Consider the following 13,440-nt stretch of genomic DNA (forward strand, 5'->3'; position numbering starts at 1 on the left):
CAGAAAGAGGACTTCTCCCTTTGATTAATTTAGCACGAGGCAACGTAGAGCGATGTGTAGAAAAGGTTCAAGAGACGTGGACCCTGGGCTGATTGTTGAATGGCCACTTAAGGGTGTGGAAGAGGTTCTGGAGTCCCATGAGATGGAGTGATCAGAAATGGGATACCTAGTTGAGTAGAGTGACCTTGAATCAAACAGTGCGAAAGAGTTTGAAGGAGGAAGGATCCACAATGATGAATGCAGCAGAATGTTCAGAAGGATAAGCATGAAGAAGAGACAAGTGGTGCGCAGTGGTACCTAAATTGGTTGTGGTGTGAATGATGTAAGGGTGCAGAACTAAGAGTCTGACACCGTTGTGGTAGATGGGTTAGTATAGACTTTTTCTCAATGATAAAGAATAAGAAAAGCTGATCTTGCTCCACTCTGAGGGGTTGCCCTACCTCAACAGAAATACTAAGGACCCAGTCAGGATGTCCGTAAAGTAAATATCTGCCATCCTGTGTCTAAACCTATTTCTGTCCCCCACACAAACTTAAATGAAAGACTGGATATTAACCAGAAGGAGGCACCTCTCGTTCTGGATGTAGATTCCAAGGTACAGTTCTTTGTGAAAAGAATGTCTGAATGTTCAATCCAAGTTAAACCAAATACAGTTCCTCGCTTTCATGGGAAAACGTCTTCCTTAATCCTTGCTTCCGCTTACAAACAAAACATGGTTCACCCTTCTCCTGGAGGGAGTTTCTTGTGTTGAAGACAGTACACGGTTCTCCTCTTTCTTGGAGGGAACCGCTCTTAAACAAAAATTATGTAATAAAGCACAGTTTGAAAACAGTACACAGTTCCCCAGTCTTCTCTAGGGAACTTCTTTTGAACAAAAGTGTGGCTTGCCTTAATTCTTGCGTCCGCAACCAAAATACAATTCTCCCTTCTCCTGGATGGAGTTTTGTCTGGTTGAAAACAGTACCCAATTCTCCAATCTTCAGAAGGGAACATCTTTCTTGGTTTGCAAAACAAAAGTAACCTTTCTGAGTCTTTTCTTGGGCTTGGTCCACTAACCTTCCAGACCTGACCGTAGACTTTCCGATGGTGTATCAAGTCAGGTTCACTAACCTGCCCAACTTCATCTTACTGCTTCCAAGTTCCATAAATATCTACTTTTCTGCTGGTTTCCCTATTCCATCCTTTTAGGCCTTATCAAGGTCTTCCTGAATGCTTCTGGTCTTCGCCCTACAGGTTATACTCGCCTTTGCCTTGAAGGGAATATTCAACCCTTGAATGTCTTGATGGTGGTCTTTGCTTGTTTCTATTTGTATCCCAGACCCTGTTGCACATTGGCAGGGTATTGCCACTTTCATCTGGGTCCCAGACCCTCCTTGTCTGCTTCTGTGGGACCCTTGTCCCGGCTTTACTTAAAGTCCACTTGGGCAGACCTGGTAAACTCTCCTGCCAGGTACTACCATTATGTTATTCTTAATGTTCATATTAGCGTATGTAGTTCTCTTGTTATCCCCTTGAATAAGAACTTTATAAACCAGAGGAACAAATCAGTTGCACAGGTTCTCTTCTCTCCCCTTGGGCCTTTCGGGATAGGTTCTTGTGATTTATATATAAAGTTCGTATTAAGTTGCACAATGTTATCCCCTTTGGGTTTTTGGGATACCCCTACACAGTTTCTTAGTGCTTCCAGCTCCCTCAATGCCCCCGCAACCGGCCTCACCCTTTCCTTACCTTTGGGAAGTCATGGGGCGGTCTTTGATCTCTTTGGGAATTGGAGCTGAGCTTCCCTGCTGCTGCCGGGCTCCGCATTCTATCCCTCATGGATCCACAGCTCCAAAGTGGTCCTCGCGTCTTTGCCTGCGTCTTTGCCTACTTGTGTCTTTGTTGTTGGTTTGATTTGGCCGGTCCGGCTTCCCTTCGCATTGCCACCGGTCAGGTCCGCCTCGGTGGTACCTCTCAAACTGTCTCAACTCAACTCTACATGCCTCAGTTTCCAACCATCAGGTCCTCTGCCACAGAACGAGCATCTTGTTTCTTGTTCCCTGTTCTTCCAGGGCAGACTCGAACTCTCACTGAGTTGTGCTGCCCTTTTTATGATTGGGACTGCTTCTTGACAACTATACTGCATTTATTGGTTCTGTGGTGGGCTCCTGCACCTTGTTACCGCTTCCTTATCTCAGTAATCTTTGGTATAAGTTTGGTAAATCACCCTTTCTCGTCTAAGTAATGTCAATAAGACTTCCTACTTTACTACAACACATACAGGTTTGGGGGCTCAGAGGGGCATGAGTGGAGTAAAAATAAAGTCAAGTGAATACAGCGTTCTCCTCGGGCAATCCTCACTGGTCCCATGAAGGATCTTTCTCCATGAGATCCACCAGCTGAGTACCACCCCATGGTGGACTATCTGGTAGCCTCACTTCCCTGGCCTCATGGAAAGGGCCCTACCCCATGGAAGCAGTGACGATACCTGTTAGGCGGAATTATATGCAGTACCCTTTGGGAACACCACACACAATTAAGACTACAAGTGACAGTACAAATTCACCTTTGATACAAGCCTGTACTACAGTTAAAGTGGTAGCAGTGGATGAGCAGCCAGACGTATCTCAAGAGTAAGTGAGCAGTATCAAATAGTTACACAAAGGCAGCAATTACTATGATTCAAACAAACACTGACTCAAGGTTACTGACTCAAGGTTTTCAAGTAAAAGAATATACATTTATTTTACTCTTCAATTGTATAACATTTCACTATTCTTAGCAGTTTAAAAATCACTCTTAATACACCACACAACTCACAAGATGTCCCAGACAAGTCGAGCTCACAAAACGTGGGAGCAAAATGGCACTCCAGCAATTTAAAAGGGAGGGAAAGACAAAGTTAATACAAATTGAACCACACCAACAGCTAAGTACTCAGGGCAATTGAACAAGAGGAACTACAGTGATGGGGTAGAAAAGGCTTGGGGCCAAAGTCAATAGGACAAGTCTTTTGCTCAAGATCACACGGTTCAGGGTAGTTCGCGGTAAGGTTCGTGCCACGGATTCCAGACGAGGTTGGTTGGCAGAAAAGTTAGTTCAAAGAGAAGAGAAGCACACGCCCTCGGATTGAAGGATTTCACACACTTTCACCGTGGCTGAACGAAACAAACAAGCGGATTTGCACAGTACCTTAAAACGGAGCGGGAGCTGTAGCTGAGGCGGACGTTCCTGGTAGTTCCTGCAGGTTCACGTCTCCTGAAGCGACTGTCGGACTGACGAGAAGTAGGAAGACTGGAGGATCCTGCACTACCCAGGGAAGAAACCAGCAGCAGAGCAAAGCAACAAATAAAAGGTGCGCTCTTTTAAAACCTAAGCAGGGTCCGACCTTCCTGGCTATCCGGCCACTGTAGCTCTGTACAGCGAATTCGACCAGAGGGGTCCTGGCTTGCAGTTTAGGCGAACTGGTTGGTTCCCACCAGATCAAGGGAAGATGTTTCCTGGAGAATCTTCTGTCGTCCGATTCTGAAGATTCGGACTTGCAGCAGGGCTTCACCGGGCGGTTCAGTCGTTGTAGGGGTCCTCTCCATCAGCTCCTCGTTGGCTTCTTTCGTTCCAGTGGCGACTGCTCTTCCAGTCCCAGAGACCTGCTTTTTATGCAGTTTTCCCCCATTCATACAGCCTGGCGATCAATCACACAGCAGGGTGGCTATCCTGGCAAGGACAGTCACCCAGCATATCAAACGGAAGTGCGACTCGGGTTACCAAGGCAACCCATGGCAAGGGTCCTAAGACCCCTCCCTCACATCCTGCCTACCCAGACTTTCAGGCGCCTTAAGGAGGGCTTCTGTGCAGAAGCCTGCGAAAAGACTGCAAACTAAGAGACCAAACCTGGTTTGGCGCGCAGAGTAAAACGCGTGAAAGACATTTACAAAAAGAACTAGCGAACAAACCCAGCCGGAACCGTAATAAAATATATATGGTCAAGGGGGTTTGTTTGAGGCTAATATAATAGCCTAAAACAATACCATGGTTATTTAAGATAACCGTGGAATAAAAAATAGGGTAGTTACCCCTGCCACCAGCCAAGTCTTGATGTAAAGGGAGCGAAACAATGCTTCAAGAGACAGACTAAAAGGGATAACAATTAACCCTTTGCAATACTCCATGTAAGATGGGGTGTACTGGGTCTGTGGTTTAAAGTGAATAAGTTAATGGCAACTTTATCTTTTCTGGGGGACAGTAGTCAGCCCCAGAAAATGGAGTCAGTAGGAAGTCTCAAAGAAAACCATGTGTCACTGCACTGAAGGTGCTGTGTAACACGCATGAAAAATATGATGCCATGGAGTAGGCGAGGCTCTATTGCCCAAGATCACACAAAGTAGAAACACACACAGCAAAACACATGTAAGAGTGGGGAAAAAGGCTCACACCAGGTGAAAAAAAATAAACCCTAGAAATCCAGCAAAGCTGCTGAGGGACTCATTAGGTAAGGGAAATCAGCCCTTTATGAGAATTCTCCCGAACACTACCCCAGGATTTGTCACAATGAGAACGGTATATGTGGGTTGATTGGATTGCACTTTTCAATTGGGTCGTGGGTGTGCATCTCCCGAGTATTGAGTATGCTGTTGAAGACAACCCACTTGAAGATTTAAGTGGTAGGCAAGAACACAGGTTTGCAGAATGATGAGTTGGGGGTTATTTTTTTAGGAGATTTATGACTGACTGTTTTGTAACAGGCTGGAAAGATAATGGTTGAAAGTTGTACGCTCCTTGATTTATCGTACAGATGGTTCACTTGGAGCGCAAGATCAGTTGGCATAGCAGAGGATTGATCGAAGTTTGGTGGGAGAGCAGTAGAGAGCAGAGTGGGGGGGGGAAATGGTAGGAGGGGAATGTGGAGGGAGTGGCAGAGAAGGGTAGATCTGGTGTCCAAAATGTTATTTTTAGTAGAGAAGTCTACTTCTCAGTCATTAGCAGATAGGAGGAAACTGAATATTTCTTGAGTTTGGGGGAGCCTGGCCTTTTGAGGGTCTTGGATAGTTTTCAAGGGTGCGACAAGATGGACTAACCTAGATTATTGTAATAGGATTTGTCTGTGTTGAGTGTCGTAGTGCTTGTCCCTATAGAGTCCTTGTAGTCCGCGAGAAGAATGGGAATTCTATCTGATGCATGGTTGTCAGCATCTGGATGGCTGGGGAGATCCATGGTTAAGTATGTGGGCGGCACAGGGTAAAGTAGGGGGACAGAGTTTTTATCATTGAAGGAGGGCTGGGGTGCTTGAATTCATTAAAGGTTAAATTGAGTACGTGTCGAGGGGGAGATGTTGACTTGGTTGAGGTAGGTAAACCATGGAGTCAGGCTTCACTTTACAAACGTAAATTGGGAGGGGGTAATAATGAGGAATGGAGATTGTCAAGCGAATAAGAGTGGACAGAGCGAGGAGGGGTTATTTATAGACTCAGAGGAGCCCAGGGTGGTGAATAGGAATGAGGGAGTTGCTTTGGGTGTGGTCCAGGATTAGGAGTTTATGTAGGCTGACTGGGGAGTTATTAGAGAGTGGAGTCTAGTTGGAGCAAGGAGTTTGCCAGAGATGGGCTCAACGGAGGAGGGAATGAAATCAAATATGGTAAAGGGATGATGGTGGTGTCACCTTGCTAATGCTACCCACCACCACCACATTTATTTTAAAATAAGTGTTTGTGCAGAGGCTTTTGAGTCTGTGTGAAAAGATGCCCGGGAGGGAGGGGCGGGCAGGTACGATGGATCCATGTTTCTGTGGAGGCCATCACCGTGAGTTTGGGGTGAGAAAGTAGTTTTTGTTGCATGGACTGGGCATGCCAAAGACTGTGTGAGGTCAGGAAGGGCTGCAGTAGATCTGGATAGGTGGAGGTAGGCGACTAGGGTAAATGAGAATGTAGTGGGCTGGAGGTAGGAAAGAGGAGCAGCCCAATTGATGTTTGGCAGGAGAGTGAAGGATTCAGAGGCAACGGAAAGGTGGCTGAAAGGCCATGATAGACCAAGAGAAAGACTAGTAAGGTGAAGTAGAGAAATTGGCAGACTAATGATGGGCAGCAGTCATTTGGGGAAGTTGCAGAGGAGATTGCAGGGTCTAGGCAACCAAACAGAAGTGTTAAATACACATTATACTAGGTCACCAAAATGCTATTTAAAATTAACAAGTGATGTTGATGAATGCCTTTGTGGCAGTTCATAAGGATTTGCACAGGTACTGGAAGGTGGCGGATTTGTTTGGCTCACATGGTGGTCTTGCACGGCTGTACAACTAGATGGAGAGGGGAAGTGGTCAAAAAGAATGGCCCTGGCACCGACCAAGATTGAACGGGGCCATGCAGAACTCTCCCTTTGTTTTGAGACCCTTCACTGAGATGCCAGCTAGTGACACTTAAGGCTTGTCTTATAGTGGCCTTATTAGAGGACAATAAAGTATCGAGGTGTAGGATGAAGTGGGTAAGGAAGGGAAGATCTGTGTTCCGGGCATAATTAAGGCGTTTCTAAAATGTTGGCTCTTCAATGTAACTCAACGGGCAAGTGCATTTGTGGCTCAGATGACTCCTGTTTGAGAGGTGGAGCAGACTGCTCAATCAATCTTCTGGTCCTCGCAGGGTATCTTGCCCCCCCTCCTCTACGATCGCCTCACTCAGAACAGAGCTGTCTGAATTGGTGTAATGTAGTAATTCTGGAGGGATAGAGGGAGAGCACCTTTACACAAAAGCACTACCTGGTTTTTACTAGAGGGCATCCGGCCTACCAAGGCTACTCCTGAGGAGCTGACGAGGACCGAGCAATCGCTCTAGCAGGCCTCCCCGTTCAGGCTCGGCACCGGACTCTGGTTTCCTGCGCATTTCTGTAGCTATACCCAAAGTGACTTCACATGAGGAATCTTGTTCCGCTTGTGCGGAAGGCTGTTGAGTTTGTGCCTCTGGCGCCTAGGCCAAACTTCAACCCGCAGGTGGTATGGTCTCCCATGCAGACTTTGCAAAGAACGTGGGGTACGGCATACCTGCTACCAGCTATTTTGGTTGGCTACACGGAAGCAACCTACACGCAGGCCATACCGCCTTCTGCCACCTTCACATCTATGGCGGCAAGAACAGCTTTGCCAGCGCGTGAGTAGCGTTCTTTAAAATAAATGAATGGCGGTCATGAGGTCTGACCAAAGGTGTTTGATAGACCTCAACAGGGAAGTTCTCCCTCAAGCTGCGGCTCGTTCTCCTCCAGTGCAGATGCCAGTGCTCCGGTTGTGCACGACGATGCAGAAACTCTTGCTGGGGCCACAGCTACACAGCCCTAAAAGGGAGCATGGACACAGGGTTCATTATCCACTGGAGCGCAAGACCAAACTGTTGATCTCTTTGGGAAATAGTCAAGACAAACAAGATACTGACAAGGATGCAGAATAGCCTTTTGCAAAGGCCTTCCCTGAAAGGGTGGCAGGTTTAGCTCAGTACCTGGGCATCTCACAGCTGGAGCAGCCAAAAGCAGGAGTCCTGGCAGAGCTTCTTGCATTGAGAGCAACAAGCAGGTCGGGTATTCCCCTGCAAAAGGATGTAGAAGCGCAGGTCAAGAAGAGCTGGACCAAGTCACATTCACAGCATCCAGACATTTATTTGTGGTTTGCAAAGTATAGGCAGGTGGAGGGTGACGCTATCCTTCTAGCCTCCCACTCACAGCCGCATTCTTCTGTCATAGCAGCGGCAACAATGTATGCAAAGCCTTAGTGGGGTCAGCATCTTCATTCTTGCTACTACGCTTCTGTCCAAGGATGACTGGGTCTTGGAGGCTTTTGGAAAGGTAGTTTCTGATGCTTGTTAATCTGCTTAGAATCACATGCTGTGTATTTAGTCAGACATCCAGTGGTAACTGCAGAGTATTGCATCTTGTCTTTTGAAAATCGAAAGGGGACGCCGACGTGGGCTTGCTTGTAACACTATCCTTAACGTGACTTGTAGTGTAACCAAAATCCCTTGTGCGTCGAGGTCCCTCAGATTGTTTTTCCTGCCCAGCTGTCTGGTCGCCTTAATGCGAAGCTCTTCATAAAACATTGTTTTTTTTTTTTTTTAAATGTATTTTATTTTATAACGATCACACAGTGCAACAGAACATAAATAGAACACATCAGGCCACAACAAAGGCCAAACAACAGATATGAAAAAAGAAAGGAAAGAAAAAACAGAACAAAATTAACTTAACAATCCCCTTCCCTCCCCCCTATGAGCCTGTAGGGTGTCAACCATCATTGTCCGTTCCGTGTGGTGGGGTTCCGTCGCTCTCAGATCCAGCCGAGGTCGACCCCGTACTGAACAGTTCAGCCAGTAGCACCTTCCATGCCATGAGGGAGCTCACCTCTTCCTCCCCTCCCGCCCTGCTGGCCTCCCACCATGCTGTCGTCTCGGCGGCAGCCCATTTCTGGAGGTCACGCCACCATACCTCCACCCGTGGCCCTTGACAATTCTTCCATCCCATGGCTATTCTGCGTTTGGCAAGTGTATAAGCCAAATCTTTAAGCTTCTCCACGTGCCGAAGCTTGCGCGCCCTGGGGTACCCTCCAAGCAAACAGGCCCAGGCCGAATCTATCTTAAGTGCAATGCCCCTCCCTGCCAGCTTCTGCGCCACTTCACTCCAGTAGGTTGCAATCACAGGACAGGCCCAGAACATGTGAATCATGTCAGCGTTCTCTGTGTTACACTTGGGACACGCCTGGCGCCCAGCGTCTCGAAATCTGGAAATTCTCAGGGGGGTCATGTATGCCCTATGCGTGATATATAGTTGTATCTGTTTAAACCTGGCATTCCTCGATACTTTTTTGTGGTACCCCAGGGCGCGCTCCCACTGCCCATCCACCATCGGGGCCCCCATCTCTGTTTCCCATTCCAACCTCAGGTACCCCAAATCCTTCCCAACCTTTGCCATCAGCATCTCGTACAGCCTGGAGACCTCATGCCCGCCCTCGGATGCGTCATACATAATCTCCAGCGTCGCATCCGGCTCGTCAGCCAATACGGTCTCGGGCCAAGTGCTCCGGATCTCCCCGACCACTCTGTGAAACGTCATATATTGCCCCGCATGCAGCCCCGCCCCCGCCTCTAGATCTGCGAACTCCGCCAAGGCCCCATCCTGCCAAATGTCCCCCAAAATGACCAGCCCCACTGACTCCCAGTATGTTCGCAGGATGGCCCTAAGCTGTCCGTCTTCCCCTGCCAAGGCCACCAGCGGCAGCTGCGGCATGCACGGCAGGGGATCCCCCATCATCCGGCAGGCTCTTCGCCACATGTTCCTGCCCAACGCTAGCATCTTAGGAAGCCCCCTCATCCATGTGCTGGATACCCAAATAATCTCTCGCAGGTAGAAGGGGGAGCAGTCCTTTCCCAACAGTCTATGTTCCGGGGTTTCGTCGTCCGAAAGCCACTTGGCCACGTACTGCAGCTGCGCTGCCACGTAGTAGGCCTCAAAGTTCGGCAGCCTCACGCCGCCTTTCTCATAAGCCTTCTGCAATTTCCACAATGCGACCCTATTACGCGTGCCCTGCCATAAGAAATCTCTACATACCCCATGTAGTCTAGCAAAAAACCCCTTGGGTATCATGTATGGAATGTTATTGAAATAATGCAGCAGCCTAGGTAGCACGACCATCTTAAGCATAGCACCCCGGCCCATCATCGCTAAGGGTAGTTTCTCCCAAAACCTCATGCACTTCTCCATCCTCCCCACTGCCAATTCAGTATTGTGCCTGTGTTCCTCCCCGGTCGTGTGATATACGTCTATGCCAAGGTACCGAAAGGTGCTTGTCGCCCATGGGATTCGCAATACTGGCAACCTCTCAGCCGGTATCCCCACATAGCCGCCCAGCGGGAACAGGGTGGATTTCCGAGGGTTGACCGCTATACCAGAAAGCCAAGCAAACCTCTCCATCACCTCCAAGACATATTGCAAGTTCTCTTCAGGGTATTGGAGGTACAACAGCATATCGTCGGCATACAGGGATATCAGATGGCTCTCCCCCCCCACCTCTATGCCCACCGGGTCATACTGTTGCCGGAGGTAAATTGCCAAGGGCTCCAGGGCCAGGATGTACAACATTGGGGACCAGGGACATCCCTGCCTGGTGCCTCTACCTAACTGCCACCTGTCCGACACTACTGCCCCCGTACGAACTCTGGCTAGAGGCGCGCTATATAATAATTCGGCCCACCTCCTGTACCCTGGCCCCATTCCGAAGTGATCCAGTGCCGCCAACAGCCACGGCCAACGAACAGAGTCGAACGCCTTGACCGCATCCAGCGCCACTATCGCCATTTCGCCGTCTTTGCTACATCCCCATTCGACCACTCTGTGTAGGCGTCTATGGTTGTGGGTAATGTTCCTGTCCGGGACATAGCCCGTCTGGTCAGGGTGAATCAGCTTGCCTATCACTCTCCTCATTCTAGCCGCCAAGACAGCTGTTAGGATCTTGCTGTCCTGGTTCAGCATTGACAAGGGTCGATAGGAGCCGCAACCGTGTCCCGGTGTATTGTGCTTGGGGAGTGGCACTATGGCCGCTTCCCTGAGTGATTCTGGTAGCTGTCCCAGCTCAAACGCCTCATTAAACATGTCCAGCATGGGTGGGAGTACCTCCTCCCCATACGCCTTATAAAACTCGCTGGGGAACCCGTCCGCCCCCGGGGCCTTGCAAGTGGGCAGCTGTCGCACTATTTCTCTGAGCTCTTCCAGAGTGATCGGAGCATCCATCTCCTCTCGCTCTTCATCGCTGATTCTGGGCAGGCCTATATCCCCGAGTACTTCCTCTATCTCCTCTCGGCTCCCCCCTTCCCGATCTTCATACAATGTTTGGTAGTATTCTGCGAATGCCCCATTTACCCCTTCTTGCGTATCAATCTCCGCACCCCCTTCGGTGATGACCGATCGGATCGGAGCCCTAGGGGTTTCGCTCTTATATAGCCAAGCGAGGAGCCTGCCTGTCTTGTCCCCACCCGCATGCAACCTCTCAATGTACTTCGTATAATTCAAGTTACAAAGTCTGTCCCAATGCCCGGAGCACCGCTGCTGCAGCTCAGTAACTACTTCCATATCGGTCCCACCCTTCTCCAATTCTTTTTCCAGCTCGATCTCGGCATCTCGCAGGTCGGTCAGGATTCCGCCCATTAATCCCTTGGACTTCGCGATAGCAACTCCCCTCATCACCACCTTAAAAGCCTCCCAAAAAGTACCAGCCGATTTGACACTCCCTGTGTTCGACTCAAAGTACGCGACTATCTCCTCCCTCATGACCTCCTTGAATACCGGATCCCGTAGCGCTTCCGCCCGAAGGCGCCATGTTGGAATCCGTGCACGTGGGGGGCGCAGCCGCCAATGCATGATTAGGGGCGAGTGGTCCGAGAGGACCCTCGCCCTATAGTCAATCTGATCACACTCCGTAAGAATGTCTGGAGTGGCAAAAAAGTAGTCGAGCCTCGTGTGCAGTTGGTGCGGAGCCGAATAGTGCGAATACTGCCTCCCACCCGGGTGTCTCGCTCTCCACACGTCTACCAGGCCTAGATCCACTAGCAGCGACTGCAACACCTTGGCCGCTGGGCTGGGCCTAACCATTTTGTCATCCGACCTGTCCTCCCTGGGGTTAAGCACACAATTAAAGTCTCCGCCCCAGATTACTGTGCTCCCCATCCCTTCACCGAGTCTCGCGCACAGTGTCTTGAAGTAAGTCGCTGTGTCGTGGTTGGGCGCATAAGTGTTTATGATACAGACAACTCTACCTTCCACAATCCCCCGAACCATGGCCAGCCGCCCGTCCGACTCCACAACCTCCCCCAAGAGCTTGAACGGGACATGTGGTGCGACCCAAACCAGCACACCCCTGGCATACGCAGAGAATGTGGATCCAACCACTGTCCCCCTCCATTTTCTCCGCACCATTTCAAGTTTATCCCGTGTCAAATGCGTCTCCTGTAACAAGGCCACATCTATCCTCTGCCTCTTCAAATACAACATGACCTTATTACGCTTCAGGTAGCTATTCAACCCTCTAACATTCCATGTCAATACCTTAAGGTCTCCCATGATTTATCCGTAGCTCCCACTTCCCCCTCTGGTCTGATCGCCTCCCCCCAGTCCCGACTACATCCCTTCTCAGTTTCTTCCCCAGGCTCACATAACAACTAACACCCCCCACCCCCCTAACCCACCCAACCAACCGCCCAGCTCCATCCCTGGATCTCAGGCATCCCCGTGTTCGGTTCTCTACGGAAGCCCCCGCAGAGAACCCGACAGGGTGTCACACCCCACACACAGTGACTAACCTAACCACACACTGGGGTACGAATAAAACGGCCCTCGGATGCCCCCTACACATTTATATCCGCGCTCGCGGACCATGTTCGAAACAGTTAAAAAGTGCATCCCCATCACAAAGTGGCAAAGACTATATTCCAGTCCAAATGTTCAAAGTCCGCCAGGCCCACTGTTTCACTTAACTCTCCCTGCTCCGTCCGCCATCCGCTCATCAGGCTCCTGAGGGCAGTTCTGCGCATCGAGCCATTCCATGGCCTCCTCAGGGGTGTCGAAAAACAGCGTCTTAGCCTTGAAGAAGACCTTAAGTTTGGCTGGGTAGAGTAACATGTACTTGAAACCGGCCGTCCGCAGGCGCCTTTTGACCGCCCCAAAGTTCATCCGACTGCGCTGCACTTGTAGAGTGTAGTCGGGGTAAGCAGTGATGGTTGCCTCCCCTCGCCGTATGGTGCCCCCTTTACGAAAATGTTCCAGAATCTTCTCCCGGTCTTTGTAGTTGAGGATCTTGGCGATCACGGGCCTGGGCGAATTACCCGGCGGTGGCCTTCTGATCAGGGCCCTGTGTGCCCTCTCCACTGCGAATCCCTGCGTTAGGGCACCTCCGGTGATCTCCTGCAGCAGCAAAGTTTCAATAAAATCTGTGGGATTCTGGCCCTCAGCTCCCTCCGGTAGGCCCACAATCCGGATGTTGTTTCTGCGGGCCCGACCTTCTGCTTCTTCAGCCCTGCTTTCCAGGTTGCCTACCCTCTGCACCAGGGCATGGATCTCTCGTTTGTGCGCGGTGCATTCCGCCACAGTCTGGCCCATCTCCTTCTCCAGGGTCTCTGTGCGCTCGGCCAGGGTTCGCACATCTTGCCTCAGGAGGTTCACGTCCTCCTGTACCGCCCCGACCTGAAGTTCCATCGCAGTTTTCAGCTCGGCCACCGCAAGTTGGAGTTTGGTCTCCCATGTCGCCTTCAGATCTGCGATCGCTGCCAGGACCTCCTGGTTCGTTCCTCCTGCGGCCATCTCCTTGGGCTGGGCCTTCTCTTTGCTCCTGGTCCCCTCGGTGCCAGGCGATGTCTTGGCAAATTCGTCGAGCGTGGGCTGTTTATTCTTCGCCCTCAGGAGCTTGCTCGTCATATCTTCGATCAGGAGCGTCCCTTCGATCTCGCT

At 50.1% G+C, this 13,440-nt stretch overlaps 1 protein-coding gene across 1 annotated transcript in view; it reads left to right on the forward strand.

Moving 5' to 3' along the window:
• The window catches only part of ATAD5 (ATPase family AAA domain containing 5), a 648,582-nt gene that overhangs the window by 95,447 nt on the left and 539,695 nt on the right, over positions 1-13,440 (forward strand). The gene's annotated exons all lie outside the window — the stretch shown is intronic.

Source organism: Ambystoma mexicanum, chromosome 3q (assembly GCF_040938575.1).
Source record: "Ambystoma mexicanum isolate Mex_15411 chromosome 3q, UKY_AmexF1_1, whole genome shotgun sequence".
NCBI classification, from domain to species: Eukaryota; Metazoa; Chordata; class Amphibia; order Caudata; family Ambystomatidae; genus Ambystoma; species Ambystoma mexicanum.